We start from the raw sequence: 20580 nt of genomic DNA, 5'->3' as shown, positions 1-20580 counted from the left end.
AAGGAGGGTTTTTCCAAACTTTGGTCTCGCAAAAACATTGGATTGGCCACTCCTGCAATTTTCCATGTTAATTTTATTTTGGGTCTATGATTCATGTGTTTTTCTTTAAAATTTATATTAAAATTTGAAGTAGATTCATCCCCCACTGATATTAGAGACAACAGCTTTCACTCTTTAATGTAACAAAAATGCTAGTCTTTGTTTGCTTCCCATCATTGATATAAATATAATATATAACATTATTAATATATAAAACTTTTTGGCCTTATCAGTTAGCTTTTATTTATTTTTTCTGCCTTCAACAGATTTTGGATTAATCCACAGAAGGTTAATAACAGGTTCTAAGAAAAGGAAGACCCCAAATCACTCCAAAAGTTCACTTTAGGGAAAAAGGTATTTTTAGATGTTGATTTTTGATCTGTGCTCTATTGATGTTTCTATCTGAAAGTTACATTGCTTTATACATTTTCCTCTTCAGTGCTGATCCTTGTTGACATAATCCATATACATTTAACAATGTCAAATTTCTTCTAGATAATTTAACCATGGTGAATTTTTCAACAAGCATAATTAATATTGTGAAGTCTGGTGGAAAATAAATATTTTACGTTACAGAAAATTAGTGAAAACCTGTTAGTACAATACACCTTTCAAAGGAAGTCTATTAACTTTGTCTTCTGTGTAATTATAGAATAATTAAGGCTGACTTTATCTTGGGAAGCAAGGACAGATGTGTAAATATTGATAGAGGAGAAAAGGGTGAGCAATGGAGTGAAATTATTAATGTACAAATATGAAAGCAGCCATATTACATCCTAGGCCTCATTCAGTTTAGCCAACATTATATGTTGTCTGGCCCTATCTGGAGACACAATTTTAAAAAAAAAGATGTTGTTGTTGTGTGCCTTCAAGTCCTTTTGACTTATAGTGATCCTAAAGCCAACTTATCATGGAGCTTTCTTGGCAAATTTCTTCAGGGAGGGTTTCCCATTACTATCCTCTGAGGTCGAGAGTGTGTGACTTGCCCAAAGTCACCCAATGGGTTTACATGGCTGAGCTGGGATTCAAACCCTGTTCTCCAGAATCATAGTCCAATGTTCAAACTACTACACCATGGTAGCACTGAAATAGAGATATAGCAATAAAGTAAAGTTACTTGTGAAATGGCAACTTAGCATTCACCAGACACAGGAAAAAGCTGGCTCACCTTCAGAGTTTCCTGATTTGGGGGGAGAAGCTGCTGATTTTACCACCAGCTCACACAATGGGCTAACTGAAGATAGGCAAGCTGCACCATGCCAATTTTTCTGCATATGTGGACCAACCAAAATGGGGCATTCATGTACTGCCAATGGCCACCAATCTCCTTCCTTGTGCTTCCCAGCTCCCAGCCCATTTGATGCATCAGTGTACCAGTGATACATTACCACATGGCCACCAATGGCCACCAGTCCTCTCCCTTGTGCTTCCCAGCTCCCAGCCCATTGGATGCATTAGTGTACCCAGTGACACATTAGCACAGTACAATCATGGATCATGCCCCATTTCCCCCTCACTCCATTGCCCCACTGGCCAGTTTGTTAATGCTTTTAAATTCACTGCATTTTTGGTGACCTAACATGTTTCTCATCATTTCGCTTTATGGGGTGTGTGATGGATTGATGGTGTAGTTGACCACCCAGTTACAATCAGTTCACAGGTGAGTGACAAAAAAACCCTATGGGCAGTAATAGTGCAGGTAACTCACCAGCTCCTTCCCAGGTTTCTGCATGGGCACACAGTCTGCACGCTGGTGCGATTCATGTTTTCTGGCTTGAACTGGAGTAAACTGGCTCATTTGTTCCTGATGTTTAGCCCCAGAGTGCAGCTTCATTCCTTATTCCTCCAATATTGGTCATGCGTGTCATCTGAACAGGTTGATTTCAACATGGAAGAGAAACCCATTTTAGCCCACATAGACAACCATTTAGAAATTTATGTATAGTTTTGAGTTCTTCATATTCTTCAGACTAGATTTGTAATAACTCTTGTTACTGTTCATAAAATTTTTCTGCCACTTGTATTTTTATCTCTTGCATGCTCTGTATGTCTCTCTGTGCATTTATTCATCATGGCCTTTGGCTAACACAATAAACTCACTGATGATAAAAACAGTGACATGATGCCATGACAGGTAAGTTCTACATTTTACAGTCTAAGGTTTCTGCCTGCTGCTGTACCATATATTGCAATGGGCAGCTATTACCACAAACAAAAGAAAAGAGAATACAGATTTGCATAAAATTTGTATGTACAGTGTGCCCTTTCCTTACATGGGGATCAATTCCGGACCACCGCCACCCCTGCATAAGAGAAAAAAGGTGTAAAGTCAAGCCCCATTAGAAGACAAGCCCTCCCTTCATCCACCATCTTGAGGGGGAGAGAGGCAGGCTAGCTCCACCAGGCCTCCCTGGAAGAAGACAAGCCCTCCCTGCATCCACCATCTTGAGGGGGAGAGAGGCAGGCTAGCTCCACCAGGCCTGCCTGGAAGAAGACAAGCCCTCCCTGCATCCACCATCTTGAGGAAGAGAGAGGCAGGCTAGGTCCAAGAAGCCAAGTCCTCCCTCCAGTCCATCTGCCTTCATCCAGGCCTCGGAGGTTGAGAAGAACTGCTGGACCTCATTCCCTTTCCCACCACCACTCCCTTCCCCTTTTGTGTCATGTCTTTTAGATTGTAAGCCTGAGGGCAGGAAACCATCTTATTAAAAAGATTGTATGTACAGCGCTGTGTAAATTTACAGTGCGTTATAAATAAAAGTTAATAATAATAATAATAATAATAATAATAATAATAATAATAATAATAAGTAATGGGGCTTGTGCCCACGGTGTGCCCCGTTACCTCTTCCTGGCATGCCGAACCTTCTTCTGGCGCAGGCTTCCAGTATATGCTGGAAGCCGCATAAGCCGTGCCTGCGTATAACGTGGGTGCAGTGTACTATCCCAATGCTAACTATGATCTCTGATTATGATTTTTGATTCTTAAACTAGACATGGTCAGGATAAATCATATTCTTCAGATACAAGGTAACAAACTGGAGTATTTGTTTGATCTGCCAACACCGTATTATTGTAATCCCTCACCTGAATTTGAAAAACTCACACATCTTCATCTTTTTGGAACACTTAAGTGGTCCCAATAAAGGTATTATTATCCAGCTTTGATTTCTATGTTCAATTCAAAGATTATCTTCTAACCTCCCTTTACATAATGGATTGCATGTTCCTTCCTTACAATTCTGTCATTCTCTGTTGCTCATATTGATTTGAAAGATGTAACATGGGGGGAAACAGATGGGTATTCTGAAGATAGATTGGGACTGTGCCAACCACATGCTGCAGCCCCAATCCACCTTGAACCCAGCCCAAAAAGGAGCAGCAAAGATCTGCTCTTTTTTTGGCTCATAGAAAATCCACCTTTAGCAGTTGTGCCATGGCCTCATGGAGGCTTCAAGATGCTCTGGTAGTATGCAGCATCTAAATGCTGTGCCACAAGAGCATCTTGAAGCTACCTGCATCTGGGTGACCATCCAGCTTCCAAGCGGTTTCATGGCATCATGAGAGCATGTGGTGTGAAAATTCTTCTCTCATTTTACCTCACTATCACCTCAGGACCCACAAAAATACACAAGATATCAACACAAGGCATTGCATGACCCAGTGTTTTAAACCATATGACAATCCTCCTGCACAACTAAGTGCGGCTCCACATTCACATGATAATAAAAGTAATGAAAACTTATAGTTACATTGCGGGAGATATGGAATTACCCTTTGTCCGGTTTCAGTCCAAAAAAATCTTTATTACTGAGGGAAAGAAATGAATAATAAGTGACTCAATATTTCTAAGAAGTTAGTGTTTTGAAAAGTCACTTCCAAAATTTCTTTAAAAAACAATTACAGATAATAACTAGTGATCATACAAGATGGAAAAGTAAATGTTTCTCAGCAAGTGTTTCTCAGACAAATTGCTAGCAACTCTTTCATGTACATATAATTTTCAGAGGATAATCACAGTTACTGGCTTTGATATATAGTATATATACACATGCATACATATATGGAGTGTAACAGTGAAGGGATCAAAGGGAGAAAGACTGGCGGGATACAGACTGGCAAAATGTAGCGTGGTGGTGGCGGCAGTAGGGTTAGGGAGAGCGCACCATTCAGATGCTCCCTAACCCTAGTATGTACTAGGGTTAGCCTAGCACTTACTGGCGGCAGCAAAATGGTGGTGCCCTGTCTACATGGGCGCCGCCATTTTGATGCGACAGATGCTTAGCATCCGCAAGTCCCGGCATCATAAGGACATCATGAGTGCACCATTGGCACACTGTGACATCTTTATGGCACCGCAAGAAGGACCCGCTTTTTGCGGGTCCTTTTCGCTGCACGAGGGAGCAGCACGGTTTGTCCACTGCAGCTCCCTCGCACAGCAAAGCAAGACGCCGGCAGATCGCCCTTTTTGGGTGGTCTGTACCCCACCACAGAAACCTTTTCTCAGTCTCCCCACACTACTCAAAAATACAAATCAAATCTATTCCTAACTAGATTTTGTCACATGCAGCTTAAGTACCTTTTCTCTTTTTTTATTGAAAACCCTAGAAATTATGGGGGGATTTCTTGCTCTCTAACACTGCAACATTGCTTTTAAATTGCTTACATTGCTTCACTTTTCAGTGACTTATGATAAATTCCTAAAACCCTTGGTAAATGTGCTTTAACATTTTCAGGTTCCTTTTTTGTATAGAATAATTGGGACCTGCAGGACTGTTGGAGAAGGCTATTTGTCATCAGGCATTTCCTACATACAGGTACAATTCCATAATTTTAAGGAAAGGCAAGAAACCTAATTTGGGATTTAAAGGAGTGTCAGAATCACTACTTCTTTCTGTTATAATGTTTGCCTTCTTAACCTTTTGATGGAATCATAAATCCATCATAGCATTCAAATTGCCCAATATATTAATCACTCCAGAACAATGAAATGGTATAGTATTTTGAAAAGGACATTAATTGGAACAAAGAGTTTATATGCAAATCATTGAGTCTTTAAAGAAAAATACAAATAGTTGTCTGAAATGTTTGGCTAACAGCTAGTCAGTGATATTGAGCTTTGTGGAGCAACTGTATGTATGTCTACTCAAGTGTTTTTAACGTATGTGGTTGTTAGGTGGTCTTAAAGGTAAAGGTAGTCCCTTGACATGAATATCTAGTCATAACCAACTGTAGGAGGCAATGTTCAGCTCCGTTTCTAAGCCGAAGAGCCTGTGTTGTCCAAGGACTGCTCTGGTGGTCATGTAGCCAGCATGACTGCACTGAACACTATTACCTTCCCTCTAAGAAGTGGTACCTATCCATCGACTTGCATTTGCCTGCTTTTGAACTGCTAGGTTGTCAGAAGCTGGGACTAGTGATAGGAGCTCACCCCATCATGCAGCACTTGGCTCTCAAACTGCCAACCTTCCAATCTTCCACTCATTAAAATTGGCACTATAACCATTAAGCCACTGAATCTTACAAATAGAAAATTACTATTGAGGATGCTTGGCATGAAATGATACAAGTTTTCATAATAGACTTAGGTGATCATTCCTAAAATGGTTTTGTCCCCTATGAAACTCCCAGCTTATTGATCTTACCATCACAGGTCATCTTGCCTCTCCAAATATCCCCAGAAATATGCATAATGGATTTCAGCAGAAATTGCTTATGTAGAAATGGGACTCATTCAGAAATAGGCTACTGCAACAACTTCCCCTTGGGGCTCTTTACCACCAACCTCTTGACTATTTTTTTCTGTAATGTGTGTGTGTGTGTGTGTGTGTGTGTGTGTGTGTATATATATATATATATATATATATATATATATATATATATATCCTTCGACAGGAAATAATGTGGAGTGTAGCTTCTGCCTTAATACTTCCCTGGGAGGCACCCTGAAACAGCCCCAAATAAATTTTAAACATGATTAGACACCACCACAATGCATTTTCCACTTCTGTGGAATGCTAGCAATGTAGCCCAGCCAGGATTATGATGATTCAAAAATGGCCCTCAAAACCTACATGACTACCCACGAGTGGTTTAAGGAAAGGGCCTATTCAGTGACTGTACCCAGACTCTGGACATGCTGCCCCGAAGAACTTCACGATCTTCAGTTTTTTGAAAAGCTTTTGGACTATAAATGCTTCCTCCCATGGTATGGTATGGAATGATGATGGTGATGACGATGACAGTGATGAGTCTAATATTAGCTTACTTTTGATATGAATAGAGAAGGATTTGGTTTGGTCCTCCTGTTGAACCAAATAATCTAATCTGAGCTCCTTTGATTCATATGCATAGAGTATGCAGTGATCTTTCAGATTGTACACTTTGAATTTTGCAATGCAATTCTTGTTTTTAAAAAAATCATACAATTTTTTGCTTCTATTAGAAAATTAGAAAAGAAAGGTGTTAACAGTAGGTATTAGGGTATATAAATGTATATAAAGGTAAAGCTTTCCCCTTGACATAAATGTCTAGTTGTAACCTACTGTAAGGCTTAATGATATTTAAACTAAATCTGTTTGGTGTACAAAAACTTAAGATTGGACGTGAAAATGACTTAGGTTATATATTCCTCAATCATTGATTCAGTCCTCTGTCCCACCCTCATTTTTGATAATGTAAATTTTGTTAACTGTTGAGGCTGCTACTTGAAACTCACCTTGTTAAATTATCTGACCTATTTTAGAAAGTGTGAAGTATAAATGTGTGAAAGAAAGGAGACAGAGAGAGATGCAGATTGATGAATATAGATACATAAATACTAATTACATATAACACAGAAGCTCTTGGCTAGCATATACCTCTAGTTCTTGAAAGATGAAGGAGAAAGATCAATAGAAATAAAATGTTAAGGTTACACCTTAACATTATTGAGCAGATGGTAGCTAAAGATAGATTAATGATTGCATTACGGTATCTGAGAATTTGCAAGTAGAGGCTAAAGGTGCTTGTTTAGCACATAAAAAGAGGAAATTAAAAGATATATTAGCATTCTCTAATATATTTAATGTGTAAAGATATATAATTGAATACTAAAGTTAGGATTTCCCATGCCATTGCATTTCCAGTTTCTACATATGGTTATGAAACCTGCCGAGTGAAACCAAGGCTGATGGGAAGAAAACCAAGTCATTTGAAATGTAGTTATAGAGAAGCATTCTAACCATAATATGCACTGCTAAAAAGACAAACCAATGTGTCCTAAAGCAAATCAAGCCTAAACTCTTCCTAGAAGTCAAGATGACTAAACTGAGACTGTCATATTTTGGGCATATAATAAGAAGACAGGACTCACTACAGGGGAAAAAAGGGCTTGGCCAAGTGGAGGGCTGTAGTAAAAGAGGGAGACTACAACATTTCAGATGGATAGACTTAATCAAGGAAACACTGAATCTGCAGGACCTACAGGAGTCTGCTGGGCTGTTGATGATAGGGGTGACATTTGTGGAGTCACCATTAGTCAAAGTTGACCTGAATCTGAATGCAAGAACTAATTGTTACACATTGGGCCTTCACAAATTTTATGGCATGATCTTACCATAAATATATATCTAGAAGGTCCTTTCATTTCAGTGGAAGTAGTGGGCAAAATAATATTACAAAGGCTTTCAGTAGTAGTATGTGTACATTTCAAAGTTATAGCCATGTTAAGTCAATAGAATCAGTATGTAGAGAGATATTGTAGCACCTTGGAGACTAAGGGGCTTGACAGAGGGGCGAAAGGCACTGGTCTGTATGTGCAGTGAGGGCTGAGCGTCCCAACGCCCCCAACAATCTGGGTACTCATTTTAGTGACTTTGGAAGGATGCACACCTGAGCCAAGCTTGAGCCCTTTCACTGGTATTGAACTCGCAACCTTATGGTTTTGAGTGAGTGGCTGCAATATAGGCATTTAACCACTGCACCACCAGGGCACATAAAAAGTGATGACTAACAGAGACAACCATGAAGGGTGGTCTGAAGCTCCCCCCACTGAAGATACATTGCAACCATGACAAACACACACCATGGCCCCAATCCACCCTGAACCCTTACCCACTGTACTATTCTGAACCCATGTAATCTTGGAAACTGAGCAGATTCAGGCCCAGTTAGTGGTTGGATGGGAGAGCACCAGGCCTCCAGCCCAAATAGGATCAGAAAACATCCACCCCTATTTGAGCTGGGAAAGAGCTACCTTCGTCGCTCTGCCACAACCTCAGACTGGCTTCTGGGCACTCTGGCAGCGTGCAGCATGTAAATGTAATATCCCCAGAGTGTCTTGAAGCTGCCCACAGCTGGGTGGCTGGCCAGCTTCTGGGAAGCTTCTGGGCATCTTGAAAGCTTGTGGCATGTAAACATCTTGCTCCCAACGTGGCTTTAATGGTCATCTGTTCTGGCCCAGAATTGACAGAGCTGAAAAAGTGCATCAGTTCCATTTCTAAATCACAATTCCTCAGTGTTTCTTGAAAGTAAAATAATTCCAGCACCACGAACATATGGCACTAATCAAGTATAATCATGTTCTTCCTGGAAATGTTTCAATCCAGTGAGTTCCAACTATTTTCAAAGATTCAGATAAAGAGTCTGCAGTTAGGCTGTATGGGCATATTTTCCCATGGCATTATTTTTCTGTGGCTAGTATTGTTCCATTGCTAGATGTCTTTGCATAACATTACATTTTCTAGTAATGTAGGACTGTCACTTGTTTTAAGAAAAGCAGTGGCTCCTTGTCACCTTGAATTAAATAGTATTTGGGGATAGCAAACTAAATCCAAAAGGAGAAGTAATAGCATTCAGGTTTCTGAAGTTCTGATAGGGTGTCTCATTTATGGTCCTCTGATGTCTGTGAAACTGACACACTTCTCAGCTGCTCCTATGTTTTATCAGTTACTTTTTCATTGTTTTATTTCAATGCAAAACACTGTTATCAGTAACCAAAAAATAATGCAGTAACATTATTTTATGTGGAAGTCAACTATCCCCCAATTTTTTTTCTTACTTTTCTCCCAACAAGTGAGATCTTACCTCCAATACATTCTCCTAATGCACTTTCTAAATATATAAAAACCCACTGCTGTAATAGTATCTAATATGTTCTTCAGTCATGAAGTACTGAGTGCTGTCACTGGCCTTGGTGCTGAGTTGAGAAATTATTCAGGAAAACATATAGATTGCACTCTAGCTTCCTTATGGGCCACGAGACTTGCTTCAGTTGCAAACAACTATATATTATGACGAGCTGAAATGTAGAGAATCTTTGATATATGGGTTTCTTCTTAGGGTAGGCTTTTGGAGTAATTTATTTTGAAAGCTGCTGCAGGATCTTTTGGATCACAAATCTGTTGGGGTGATTAAATATCTGATTCATGGATTCTTTAGAAAATTTTATTTGCATATGTACTTCCCCATCACAGTTACATGTACTTAGAGATGAGAGTTCAAATGCACTCACTGTTGTTTGCTTTTCTATTACCAATTATCTGTATTTTTTTCTGTTTGTCTTTATAAGTAGTGGAGAAAGCATGTGATGTATTTTCTTCATAGTCTTAAAGAATCCTAACATGATCCATCTTTATGCTGAATTGTAAATGGGATGGTTCTTTAAGATATATAAGCAAAGCGGATGGTAAGCACTAACTGGTTTATCACGTGCATTTATTTAATTATGCGCATCAGTCAACTAAAACTTTAGACCACAGATCAATGAAAATTAGGCACCTTCCCATTCCATGGAATTCAATGGAAGATCAAGCACATATATTAATCTCTCCCAGTGAAAGCCATGGGATTTAGAAGTTATATATGTTGGCTTGATCATGCCCTTGGAAAAGAAAGCCATTTTTATTCAGCAGTTCATTCTGGCTGCCTCTTTTCAGATTAATTTGGTTCTCATATGTCACTGTGATAGAGAATGACAACAATAATACAACATATGAAATAAATCTCATCTCCAGTTTAGGTTTCAAATGAAAACATTAACAATAATAACAACAGCAGCAAATATTACATAATATTTTATGCCCTCCAATAATTTAGTGGAAATTGCTCCTATTATATTGTCATCTTGAATTAATCAGGAAAATATTGCTGTACCTAAATACTAAGAAAGTTTATTTGGTCTAAGCTTTCATGGACTACAAACCACTTCATAAAGTGCATAAAGTGTTTCCCTAGTTGGCAGTTATTGATACATGTACTTGCTGCATGGGAGATGTGAAGGAAAGGAAATGCAAAATGTGAAACTATTGATAATCATCTCAAAGATGGTTATTATCAAAGAAAAGGCAGTAACATACACATTACAGTATTGATCAGTCAATAAACACATGTATTCTTATGGGGGGGAGCTTTGTTCCATTCAAGTTAGAAGACACAGAGCTTAACCGACTGAAGGATTTTGGTAGCTCTGAAGCATAAGATAACCTGATAATCCAAGGAACCTGATCACATTTAATTGAAAACAAATACCAACAAAACAATGAAATTTACTTTAGAGTAAACTTAAGATGTCCGTGTACAGTTTAATGCTCAGTGTTTGAATTTTAAAAGAACTGGCAAATGTAATTTCAGAGCCATTGGCAATAATCTTTGAAAACTCCTGGAGAACAGGAAAAGTCCCAGCAGACTGGAGGAGGGCAAATGTTTTCCCCATCTTCAAAAAGGTAAAAAAAAAAAGGGATTCCAACTATTATTGCCCAGTTTATACGACATCAATACCAGGAAGGATTCTAGAACAGATCATTAAACAAAGAGTCAGTGCACATTTAGAAGAGAATATCATACTCACAAAAAGTCAACATGGGTTTCTCAGAAACAAGTCATGCCAGACTAATCTGATCTCTTTTTTGATGAAATTACCAGCTTGGTAGATGAAAGAAATGCTTCAGACATTACTTATCTGGATTTCAGTAAGGCCTTTGACAAGGTCCCCCCTGACATTCTTGCAAACAAGCTAGTAAAATGTGAGTTAGACAATGCAACTGTTACATAGATTAGTAATCTGTTGACCATCCAAACACAAATGATACTCAGCAATGACTCTTCTTCATCTTGGAGTGAAGAGGCCAGTAGGGTGCCACAGGATTCTGTCCTGGACCCAGTGCTATTCAACAACTTTTTCAATGAAACAATGAAGCAATAGGGTGCATGCTTATTAATTTTGCTGATGACAGCAAATTAGGAGAGATAGCTAATACCCCAGAGGACATAGTCAAAATTCAAATAGATTAGACTTTAATGGATTAGAAATCTGGGCCAAAGGTAACAAAATGAATTTCAGTATGGAGAAAAGTAAAGTACCGCACTTAGAGCAAAAAAGTGAAATGCGTAGATATAGGATGGGGGGCACCTGGCTTAAAAAGACTACACGTGAAAAGGATCTAGGAGTCCTAGCAGACCACATGTTGAACAGGAGTCAGCAGTGTGATGTGGCAGCTAAAAAGGCCAATGCAAAAACAATGCTAAAAGGTTGTTGACAAGCTGGAGCATATCCTAAGGAGGTTGACTGAAATAGTGACAGGTCTGGAAACCATGCCCTATGAGGAGAGACTTCAGGACCTGGGTATGTTTAGCCTGGAGAAGAGACAGTTAAGAGGTGATAAGATAGCCCTGTTTAACTATTTGAAGGGATGTCATATTGAGGATAATGCAAGCTTGTTTTCTGCTGCTTCACCTGGGATAATGGATGCAAGCTACAGGAAAAGAGATTCCACCTCCACATTACGAGGAACTTCCTGACAGTAAGGGCTGTTCGACAGTGGAACACACTCCCTCAGAGACTGGTTCAGTCTCCTTCTTTGGAGATTTTTAAACAGAGGTTGGATGCCCATCTGTCAGAGGTGCTTCGATTGTGAGTTCCTGCATGGGGTTGGACCGGATGGCCCTTGTAGTCTCTTCCAACTCTATGATTCTATTATCATATCTGAAGCAAACTGAAGTATAAGTCCAGAATTTGTTGGAGGTAAGACATTCAAGGGGATGTAGATTGTGCTGGATGGGCAAAAACCTAAGCTAGCCCTCTCAGAGCACCTGGATCACTAGATTTCCCCTACCCCTCACTTCCCAGAAGCACAGAAAAAATAGGTTGTTTGGAGGCAGCACCATTACCCTCATGCCAATGCCAATTTTGTCTTCCTCTTTCCTTCCTTCATTGCCACTGTGCCCATTTCCTACTACTGTTGCATTTTTGTTACCATGTTTTCTCCAACATAATATTTATGACATCGATAGTATGAAATTACTTCTCCTATGTGTGTGTTTTTAGATTGCTTTAGAAAAGTTTCAAGCAGACTATATTTTTAAAGCACTGTGATTTCATACAAAGTTTATGAGAATCAGTAAAGCTGATTATATACCACTCAGATAAGTGCTGTTCTGCTACATAAAACTCATATTTCACACACACAAAACCCTGGAACTATGAATTCATAATGACCACTACTGCTTTCAGATAGTCCTACATTACTAGAGAAAAGCCCTATGTTATATTCTGCTTTAATGTTTGGGACCTTCACCCTTAATACTAAATGAAAACTAAATTGTATAAACCTTTTTCTTTAAACTAAAATACTTGCACTAGAAATATTCATAAATAATCACCCTCAAAAAGATCTTTGCAAGCACACACAGTGCATTCAAAGATCATCTATAACTTAGGTGTTTTATATTTAGCAAAAGCTGAAAAGGAGAAATAGCACAATCTATCGTTCCTAGAAGATGTACTGATGATTTTTCTAGAACAAATGTATCACTCAGCATTTTCCTTGCACATTGAGAGGTTTTTCAGAAACCTTTTACAGAGTATGTTTCTCTATGTATATTAGTGATGAATTGTGTCTTTTGTAATAAACTGTTTATTGACTGTTTATAGGCTGGACAAATTAGGAATGCACATGTGATCATAAACAATATTAATCCCAAAACAATAACCACACCAGCTTCCTAATGTTATGGAATAATACTACCCAGTATCAATTAAAAATTGTCTTAATCATGTTATTACTCGAACCAAGAGCAGACCCATTGAATCAATGGTATAAATCTATATGCTTATGCACTGTTTAGTAACTGATTCAATGGGTATACTCATCACTCAACAGATTGTTCTTTGATCTTCTGCCCACAACTAGACAATATAAGATGTTTCTTTCAGATACCTTCCAGGAAGATGGAAGGTAATACAGTTGCTGGAGCACTGAAGATCAACATCAGCAGCCACACATTTGAAAGCTACTGTCTAAAAAGAAGTGTCAAACTATTGAGAAAATGTAGAGGGGAAGGTTATTGGTGCATGGATATTCATGACTTGATGACAGCAATGCCAGGTTGCTGTCTATAGGAAAGTGCCATTACAGATTACATGGAGACAAAATATATCAGCATGAACACAATGTTTTTAGTGGATGCACTCAATGCATTCGGATATCAAGTGCAGAGAGTTCAAGCATATGAATGAGCAAACCAAAATAATTTTTTAGAAGGTAGTGTTGGAAATGACCCATCCAGTGACAGCACTGTATTGATCTGAGCCAAAAAAATGCATTTTGGATAGTTGAAAGAATCAAATTTCATTCAATTGGGTGGGTGAACTTGTCAGCCAGGCAATAAACAGAATGTCATTTTGGATGAGAAGGTTGCTTACACATCAGTGCCTATCCGACAAGACACTCCATCAGAGTCTTTTGAAGTCCTATGGAGTGGCAATAAGTGCAGCAAAGAATTCTTTCTATGCTGCATGTATAGCGTCTGCAGAGTCTCGTCCGGCAGAGCTGTTCAGGGTGGTGAGGGAGTTGACCCACTTACTGCCCACCCTGAACCCTATATTAGAACCAACAAAAGACGGCTGTGATGACTTTAATAACTTCTTCTCAGATAAAATCTCTCGGATAAGGACTGATCTTGACGCTGGCATTAAAACAGAAACAATAGGAGAGGTATCCAGAGCTTCCGTGGACCCTATTAAGCTGGATCACTTTGAGTTTGTAAATACTGAGGAAGTGGACAAGCTCCTTGGATGTGTAAAGAAGACAACATGCTCTCTCGATCCCTGTCCTTCATGGTTGAACGCCCAGGGAGGAGATGCCGTAACTACATCGTTACGATTAATAATCATTGCATACTTCCGGGAGGGCAAATTTCAATCCAAATTGAAATTAGCAGTGGTTAAACTGCTACTGAAAAAACCTTCCCTGGACCCCCTGGTGAAAAATAATTATAGACCGGTCTCCCTGTTGCCATTCTTGGGCAAGGTAATTGAGAGAGCGGTCACCTTCCAACTCCAAGCTGTCTTGGATGAAACTGATTATCTGGACCCATTTTAAACTGGCTTCAGGGCGGGATACGGAGTTGAGACTGCGATGGTCACCTTAATCGATGATCTCCATCTGGGCATCGACAGGAGAAGTGTGACCTTGCTGGTGCTCTTGGACATCTCAGTGGCTTTTGATACCATCGACCATGGTATCCTTCTGGAGCGCCTGAGGGAGCTGGGTATCGGGGGCACTGCGCTTCAGTGGTTCCGCTCCTACCTCTCGGGCAGATTCCAGATGCTGAACCTGGGGGACACTTGCTCCTCTAAGAGGGAACTGACATTTGGTGTCCCTCAAGGAGCTATTCTGTCCCCTATGCTGTTCAACATTTACATGAAAGTGCTGGGAGAGATCATCCGGAGATATGGGGCATGGTGTTATCAGTACGCTGATGACACCCAAATATGTTTCTCTATGTCTCCGACTGATACAGGGATTAAGGATGGCATCTCTCCTCTGAATGTCTGCCTGGAGTCGGTAATGGGCTGGATGAGGGAAAACAAACTCAGACTGAATCCAGAGAAAATGGAAGGACTTGTGATAGGTTTCTCAGGTCTAAGGAAGGAAATTTGCCAACCTGTCCTGGACGGGGTCACACTTTCTTTGAAGGACGAAGTTCGCAGTTTAGGAGTACTTCTTGACTCGTCCCTGCAATTGACATCTCACGTAGATGCGACAGCCAGAAGTGCTTGCTATCAACTTCGGTTGATACTCCAACTGCGACCCTACCTAGACCGAAGGGACCTTGAAACGGTGGAACACGCTCTGGTAACCTCTTGTCTAGCTTTCTGTAATGCGCTTTACATGGGGATACCCTTGTACCAAGCTCGGAAGCTTCAGTTAGTGCAGAATATGGCAGCCAGATTGGTCACCGGTTCATCAAGGTTTGACCATATTACATCTATCTTAAAAGATCTTCAGTGGCTCCATATTTGCTTCCGGGCACAGTAAAAGGTGTTGGTTATTACCTATAAAGACCTACATGGCATGGGCCTGAGTTACTTATGGGACTGCATCTTCCTATATAATCCACCCTGCACTCTTAGAACATCGGGTAAGAACCTATTGGAAATAGCAACCTTTAAATATGTTGCTACTTTGCAAAGAGCATTCTCATTAATGGCTCAAAGACTTTGGAATAGTCTTCCTGAGGAGATCTGCTCAGCAGCTTCGCTAGAAACATTTAGAAAAGCAGTTAAAACTGAGCTTTTTAGATGAGCATACCCCACCTGATTTGATTACCCCCCTGATATGATATGAATGATATGCCCCCATCTGTGTATGATCCCTGTCTTGCTTGCTGATGCTATTGTCTGTTGTTGGATATTTTATTGTTTTTAACTGCTTTTAATTGAATTTTGATGTAAACACTGTGTGCCGTTATTTAGTCTGTAACCCTGCTTCGATCCACCGGGAGAGGCAGGGAAACATAAATAAATTTTATTGTTGTTGTTATTATTATTATTATTATTATTATTATTATTATTATTATTATTATTATTACTATGGAGTTCTCATTGGTTCTCTTTTCATTTTTTCCCCTGTCAGGTGCTTCAAAATAATTGTGGTTCTCTATCTCCGAATACTAGCTTGGTGATTAATAATGACTCACAGCTTTCCTGCTGCATGGAAATGCAAAGAGGAGGAATCTTCTGAGGACATGACTATTGCCCTTTTGGTCCATGATGGCCTTTTCCTTCATATTTTGCCTAAAGCTGTCTTTGAAATTATAGCTTCTGTCATAATTAATGACTGTCTCTCTTAGTATAGTACCGCAAGATGGTGTTACTATTTTAGCAATGTAAAATGAAAGCAACAGAAAGAAGGAAGAGTGATTTCTTTGAGTTGCCCAGTTGCTGAAAACATAAAAGCTATCAAAGACATGTTTCCCAGACACAGATTTTTGGAGGGCAGAAACTGAATCAAACACTTTAGGCAGTCCAGGTTTGGAATTTTCTCTGATGGTTTAACCCAAAACAGAAGAGAAACAAAATCTAGATTTTTTTACAGTTTTGCAGAAGTTGTAGAAAAGCATCATCATCATCATCATCATCATCATCATCATCATCATCATCATCATCATCATTATTATTATTATGCTTTATTTATATAGTGCTGTAGATTTACACAGCACTGTACATACAAATAACAAAATGGATAAAGTATGCCCATGGCGTACAATATTGTATGCCCATGGCGTACAATCTAAGAAATAATAGCATAATACATATAAATAATACATAACAATAAAGGAAAGGGTTCAATAAAGTAAAGCAGGCAAAAAAATTAATACGTCAAATAACAAATAATAGTCACATAATGCCTGGGAACACTTCTCTAAACAGGATGGTCTTCAACTCAGTTTTGAAACTGGTTAAAGAATTGATGAGCCATGTTCGTGGGGGAAGGATATTCCAGGAGTGAGGGGCAGCAAGTGAAAAGGGGCAAATCCGGGACGGATCAGAGAAAATCCTAGGCTGAGACAGCAGACTTTGACTACTAGAATGGAGGGCACAAATGGGAAGTTGGGCAGAAAGAAGGTTTGATAAATAAGGAGGGCCATGCAGGACTTTAAAAGTCAACAACAGGAGCTTATACTGAATACGGAAGGTGAGGGGGAGCCAGTGAAGGGATGATAATAAAGGAGAGATATGGTTGGAGTGGTGGGTGGATTTAATAATGCGTACAGCTGAATGCTGAACAGAAATTAAAGGATGGAGGTGATAAAGAGGAAACCCTGCCAGAAGGATGTTACAGAAATCAAGTCACGAAACCACTAGGGCATGGACCAGAATCTTGGCAGTAGAGGCAGAGAGAAATGGTCGGATTTTGGCAATATTGTATAAAATGAATCTACATGCCTGAGCTGTGGTCTGGATCTGGGGTATACATGACAGAGAAGAATAAAAAATGAAACCAAGACTATGGGCTTCCTGGACTGGTCAAATGGAAATATCATCAACAGAAACAGAAAAGAAGTATTGAAGAGTAGACTTAGGTGGAAAAACAAGAAACTCTGTTTTGGACATATTAAGCTTCAAGTGTCAATACGGCATCCACTGAGAGACAGTTGTAAGACAAGATGAAACTTTCTGTTTAAGACCCGGAGAAAGGTCAGGGGTGGAAAGATACAGCTGAGTGTCATCGGCATACAAATGATAGGAAAAGCCAAAAGAACTAATGAGTTTACCTAGGAACAATGTGTAGAGAGAAAACCAAAGGGAACCCAAAACAAAGCCCTGGGGAACTCCAACAGATAAGGGAACAGAGAATGAGATCTGACCGCCCATGACCACTACAAAAGATCTATCTGACAAATAAGATCGAAACCAATCAAGAACAGAGTCTGAGAACCCAAGGTCAGAAAGTATATCAACTAAAAGACCATGATCAATGTTGTCAAAAGCTGCTGACAAATCAAGAAGAATGAGAACAAAGTAAAAGCCATTAGCCTTGGCCTGTAAAAGATCGTCCGAGATCTTAGTGAGATCTGTAGAGTGCCGCGGGTGGAAACTGCACTGAAAAGGATCGAAAATGGAGTTGGCTTCAAGAAACTCAAGACAGCGAGAATAAATGACCCGTTCCAAAACCTTAGAAAGAAAAGGAAAAAGAGAAATCGGATGATAGCTAGACAAAGAAGAGGGGTCAAGAGAAGGGTTTTTTTTTCAGAATAGGGGAAACTAAAGCATGTTTAAAGACCATAGGGAAAGAACCTATAGCGCGCGAGAGAGATTAAAGATATAGAGAAGTGAGGACAGAAAAGAGGGAGCTATATAAATTAGAAAATGAGTAGAAATTGGATCAAGAGAACAAAGTTTCAGGTCTGGAAGAGTTCAACAGTGTAGAGAGTTCATCCAAAGAGACAGGAGGAAACATAGAAATTTTTTTATGTGAGAGTGATAGAAGATTAGTAGTAGAAGAAAAATCGGGAGGGACTATCTCAGAGCGAATAGTAGTAATCTTTGAGATGAAAGAGTTAGCAAAATCATTAGGAGAGAAGAATGATGAAGAGCTTCTATGACAGAACTGTTTTTAAAAATATATATGAAAATTTTATGGGGTGAGGGGGGGGGTAAACCCTGCAAAGCTTTGAAGGTTAAAATAAGAAGCTTATACCAAATCTTGAAAGGAATGGGGAGCTAGTAAAGAAATATTGACAGAGGACTGGCATGGTCAAAACGGCAAGCCAAAAAGATAATCCTAGCAGCAAAGGACCAAGGTGGGACAAAGGAAGCCCCATCAAAAGAAGGTTGCAGTAGTCAAGGCAAGAGATAATCAGAGCATGAACCAAAGTCTTAGCAGTAGAAACTGAAAGAAGAGGTCTGATTTTAGCTATGTTATAAAGGAAAAATTGGCAAGACTGGGCTGTGGCCTGGATCTGTGAATACAAGGGAATATTACTGACTGTAACTGAAAATGTAAATTGTGAATTAGGTTTTGGTGAAAAAAGTAGTTTGGTTTTAGCAATATTAAGTTTTAAGTGCTGATGAAGCATCCATGTTGATATAGCTGAGAGAGATGTTGTAACACATTGTTCAGGCCCAAAGAGAGTTCTGAAGTGGAAAAGTATATGTGGGTATCACCCTAAATTATTTCTCTTCCCTTTGTTACTTCCCCTTATTCTGATAACTAAATCCTGAGCCTCAGTTCAGTGGCTAAGAAATATTACTCAGTTCTCTCTACAGTGAATGTAACTTACACTCTACATGGCACAAAGTCATAATGTATAGAGTGGAATGAGAAGTTGACAGAAACTTGTTATGTGCAGAATCCCTAGGAGAAATTCTACTACTTTTCCTGGCTAGCTCAATAATTTCATTTCATTTCCTCTAATATGAACTGTAGCTGAAGGTTCAAGAATCACTTCTGCACAACAGTGCAGTATGTGTGCATTGGGTAGAGTTGGACTCTGCTTATTGCTTTAGTGATAGGATTGTAATTTTTCACTAATTTTCTTCCCAAAGGGAAAAAATTAGTAATTTTAATCATTTTCTTTTGCTATGAGAAAGCTAAAAGATAACCTCCAATGTCAATTCAAATTCAAAACCTTGTGGTATGGAGATGAAGGTGACAAGTTCAGTTAAATTTGCAGTTTAACAAAAACTATTTCACTTGAGGGTTTTTTTTTCAAGTGCAAAATTCACGTACGGAATCTTTGCTCTGAAAAAAGAATTTTGTGCCCAGAAAACAACATTTTCTGTACAGAAAATAAAATTTATGCACTGTTATTTTCTGTGCAGAAAAAGGAAAAAAAAAACCTGTGTGAATTTAACATATAATATGTCCTGAACAGTGAAGATGATCATCAGTCCAGGATTTTTCTTCTCAGAGATTTTCAACATACACGCATTCAAAAATTCACATTTTTCATTCCTTTTTTTCTGAAATATTTCAAATATTTTCAAATATTCCTTCTATCCTATTCAGTTAATGCACTCTTTTTAGGCCAGAGGTATACTTTCTACAGTACTTCTTTCTATAGTTTTTGATATTACAGTCTTTACACTCACTGACATATTGATTTCATTGAAATACATTCTGTAGCCACACTTTCAACCCAGGTGGATAGAATGATAATTATGATATTTCTATGTATATCCCTAGGCAATAATGTGGTTTCTTTTTGACACAAGCATAAAGCTGCAATTATATTTCATGGCAGGTGGAATTAACCGTAAGCCAGTTTCTCCTGCTTAATCACATATGCAATTTAATATTACAAACCTTTCCACTTTGTGCAGATGAAATTGATTTTGTAAAATAGCAATATTTGCATAACGAGGAAAGAAAACATTTCAAAATTATGTCAGCAAAGCAATTAGCAATTTGTCTTTAGAGAGATTAGAAATTTTAGGTTATATATTCACAGCTGTGTGAGAGAGGGATCATTCTTCATTTTATTAGTGGACTTCAGAAATGCAGAAGATGCTAAAGGATGTTCCAACTCAGCATTTTCCCCCATTCAATCAAATGTTCTGAAGCATTTTGTAAGAAAGCTATGAGAAACAATGAGGCCATATAAACCAGAAGGCAAATGGGATTATTCCTCTAGTGAAACTGCTTCCATTAGTGAAATAAGGAAGGAGACATCCAACTGCAGCACTCCCCCCAAGGTTCCACCAAACTTTGCTTTCTGGAGGATGGAAACCATCTGGAAAATATTATCAGATATGGTAGAGTTCTATAACAAAGACAG

This window comes from Sceloporus undulatus, chromosome 4, assembly GCF_019175285.1.
Source record: "Sceloporus undulatus isolate JIND9_A2432 ecotype Alabama chromosome 4, SceUnd_v1.1, whole genome shotgun sequence".
NCBI classification, from domain to species: Eukaryota; Metazoa; Chordata; class Lepidosauria; order Squamata; family Phrynosomatidae; genus Sceloporus; species Sceloporus undulatus.
Note: the sequence above shows the minus strand (reverse complement) of the source record.